The 3,865-nt window shown below is 35.1% G+C and overlaps 1 protein-coding gene across 1 annotated transcript in view; it reads left to right on the plus strand.

Annotated features, from left to right (window-relative positions):
• LOC107184836 (membrane cofactor protein-like) overlaps positions 1-3,865 on the plus strand; it is a 69,541-nt gene that overhangs the window by 65,052 nt on the left and 624 nt on the right. The gene's annotated exons all lie outside the window — the stretch shown is intronic.

Here is a 3,865-nt window from a genome sequence, read left to right on the forward strand (position 1 = left end):
TGTCACTTTTTGCAGACGACATGATCCTGTATTTAGAAAACCCTAAAGAACCCACCAAAAAACTATTAGAAACAATCAATAACAGTGAAGTTGCAGAATACAAAATCAATGTGCAAAAAACCCACTGCCTTTCTGTATACTAACAACAAAACTTCAGAAAAAGAAATAAAAAGAACATTTCCTTTTGCAATTGCAACAAAAAGACTAAAATACCTAGAAGTAAATTTAACAAAGAATGTGAAAGACCTATATATTGAAAATTACAAAGCATTATTAGAAGAGATTGAAAAAGACACAACAAAATGGAAAAATATCCCATGTTCATGGACTGGAAGAATCAACATAGTTAAAATGGCCATATTACCCAAAGCAATATACAAATTTAATGCAATCCCTATCAAAATCTCAATTTCATTTTTTTAGAAATAGAATGAGAAATCATCAGATTTGTATGGAATCATAAAAGACCCCAATAGCCAAAACAATCCTGAGGATAAAAAAGAACAAAGCTGGATTTATCATGCTACCTGACCTCAAATTGTACTACAGAACTACAATAATCAAAACAGCATGGTATTGGCAGGGAAACAGACACATAGATCCATGGAACAGAATAGAGAGCCCAGCTATAAAACCACAAATATATGGACAAATCAATTTTGGCAAAGGAAGAGAAACACACAATGGAGTAAAAATAGTCTCTTCAATAAATGGTACTGGGACAACGGAAAAGCCACATGCAAACGAATTTAACTGGATTATAGTTTGTTTTCGTGTACAAAAATTAATTCAAAATGGATCAAAGACCTAAATATAATTCCTGAAACAATGAGTTACATAGAAGAAAATATAGATACCACACTTATGGACCTTGGTCGTAGAGAACATTTTATGAACTTGAACCCAAAGGCAAGGGAAGTAAAGGCAAAAATCAATGAATGGGACTATATCAAACTAAAAATGATATGTTTTAATATCTGGAAGAACACTTCCTTTTCAGAAATGTTCAAGCCACTCTATGCTGATTTTTGTACATGAACTTTCATTGTATTTTTACCATTCTAACCATTTTAAGTGTACATTTTGGTGGCATTCAATACATTTGCATTGTTGTGCAATCATCACTTCTATATATTCAAAACTTTTTGATCTCAAAATGAAAAATTGTACCTGACCTCAAATTATACTACAGAACTACAATAATCAAAACAGCATGGTATTGGCAGGGAAGCAGACACATAGATCCATGGAACAGAATAGAGAGCCCAGCTATAAAACCACAAATATACAGACAAATCAATTTTGGCAAAAGAAGAGAAACACAAAATGGAGTAAAAATAGTCTCTTTAATAAATGGTACTGGGAAAACTGAAAAGCCACATGCAAACGAATGAAACTGGATTACAGTTTGTTTTTGTGTGCAAAAATTAATTCAAAATGGATCAAAGACCTAAATATAATTCCTGAAACAATGAGTTACATAGAAGAAAATATAGATACCACACTTATGGACCTTGGTCGTAGAGAACATTTTATGAACTTGAACCCAAAGGCAAGGGAAGTAAAGGCAAAAATCAATGAATGGGACTATATCAAACTAAAAATGATATGTTTTAATATCTGGAAGAACACTTCCTTTTCAGAAATGTTCAAGCCACTCTATGCTGATTTTTGTACATGAACTTTCATTGTATTTTTACCATTCTAACCATTTTAAGTGTACATTTTGGTGGCATTCAATACATTTGCATTGTTGTGCAATCATCACTTCTATATATCCAAAACTTTTTCATCTCAAACTGAAACATTGTACCCATTAAACAACAACTCTCCATTTCCCTCTCTCCCCATCCTCAGCAATTGCTATTCAGTTTTCTATGAATTTGACTATACCTCATAGAAGTGGAATTACTTTCGGTTTATTTCACTTAGCATCACGTTTTCAAGGTCCATCTGCCTTGTAGCATGTATCAGAATTTCATCCCTTTTTATGGTTGAGTAATATTCCATTGTCTGTAGTTACCACCTTTTTTTTTTTTTTTTAATCCATTCACCTGATGACAGATACTTGGGTTTATTTCCAACTTTTGGCCATTCTGAATATGCTTCTCTGGTAATGGGCATTTGAGTAACTGTTTGAGGCCTGTTTTCAATTTGGGGGGTATACACCCAGCTTGGCTGGGTATGTGGCAAATCTGTGTTTACTTTTTGAGGAGCAGCCGTACTGTCTTCCACAGCAGTGGCACCATTTTCCATTCCCACCAGTGACGCACAAAGGTTCCAATTTAGCTACTTCTAAAAACGCTTGTCAGTGTTTTTTTCATATTAGTGATCCTAATGTAGATAAAGTAATAGCTCATTGTGGTTTTATCTTCATCTCCTAACAACTAGTGACCATATTTTCATGTGCTCATTGGGGTTCTGTGTATCTCATTTGGACAAATGTCTCTTCAAGTCCTTTGCACACTTTGACTTGGGGCTTTTTCTGTCACTAAATCTTAGGAGTTCATTGTGTGTTTTGGATATCAATCCCTTACCAGGTGTATTACTTGTAGATGCTTCCTCCTATTCTATGGGTTGCTTTTCACTCTGTTGATAATGGCCATTGAGAAAAGTTTTTATCTACCTATGCTTTGGTGTCACACCCCTTCCCTCCCATTAACATGCCCCGACCAGGGATCAAACCTGAAAACTAGGTATGAGGCCTGACCAGGAATCAAACCCGCAACCTTTTGGTGCCTAATGTAGATAAAGTAATAGCTCATTGTGGTTTTATCTTCATCTCCTAACAACTAGTGACCATATTTTCATGTGCTCATTGGGGTTCTGTGTATCTCATTTGGACAAATGTCTCTTCAAGTCCTTTGTACACTTTGACTTGGGGCTTTTTCTGTCACTAAATCTTAGGAGTTCATTGTGTGTTTTGGATATCAATCCCTTACCAGGTGTATTACTTGTAGATGCTTCCTCCTATTCTATGGGTTGCTTTTCACTCTGTTGATAATGGCCATTGAGAAAAGTTTTTATCTACCTATGCTTTGGTGTCACACCCAGAGGTAATTTATTTAAATCATAGTCAGATCCAACATCATGAAGCTTGTCCTTTGTTTTTTCACTTTGAGTTTTATGGCTTTATATTTAGTTCTTTGGTCCACTTTGAATTCATTTTTGCACATGATGTGAAAAAAAAAAAATCCACCTTCATTCTTTTTTGGGTATCTAGTTTTCCAAGAACCATTTGTTGAAAAGATTGCCCTTTCCCGATTGAATGTTCTGAGCACCCTTCCATACAATATTTGACCATATATGCAAAGGTTTATTTGTGGGCTCTGTATTATACTCAATTGGTTGGCCTTTATTTATGCCTGTACCACTGTGTTTTGATTATTGTAGCTTTTGAGTATGTTTTAAAATCAGAAAATGGGAGTTCTCTCAACTTTGCTCTTCCATTTCAAGATTATCCTTGCTATTCCTAGTCCCTTGAGGTTCCATTGAACTATGTTGGGTTTTTCTATTTCTGCAAAAATGCATATTAAAGATGGTGACGGGATTGCATACAGTCTGTAGGTTGCTTTGTGTAGTATCAATATCTTAACTATATCATCTCTTCCAATGCATGAACACAGGATGTCTTTTCATTTAGTTCTATTGGCTTCTATTTCTTTCAGCAGTGTTTTGTAGTTTTCAGTGTAGAAATCTTTCACCTCCTTGGTTAAATTTCTTTTTAAGTATTTTACTTCTTTTTCTATTCTCAATCAAGGGTATGTTATTGATTTTGGAATGAGGGGAAGGAAAGAGAGAGAGAGAGAGAGAGAGAGAGAGAGAGAGAGAGAGGGTGTCTCTCCCCCATACACACCCCACCCCC

Source organism: Myotis davidii, unplaced genomic scaffold (genome assembly GCF_000327345.1).
Source record: "Myotis davidii unplaced genomic scaffold, ASM32734v1 scaffold1128, whole genome shotgun sequence".
In the NCBI taxonomy this organism is placed as follows: domain Eukaryota; kingdom Metazoa; phylum Chordata; class Mammalia; order Chiroptera; family Vespertilionidae; genus Myotis; species Myotis davidii.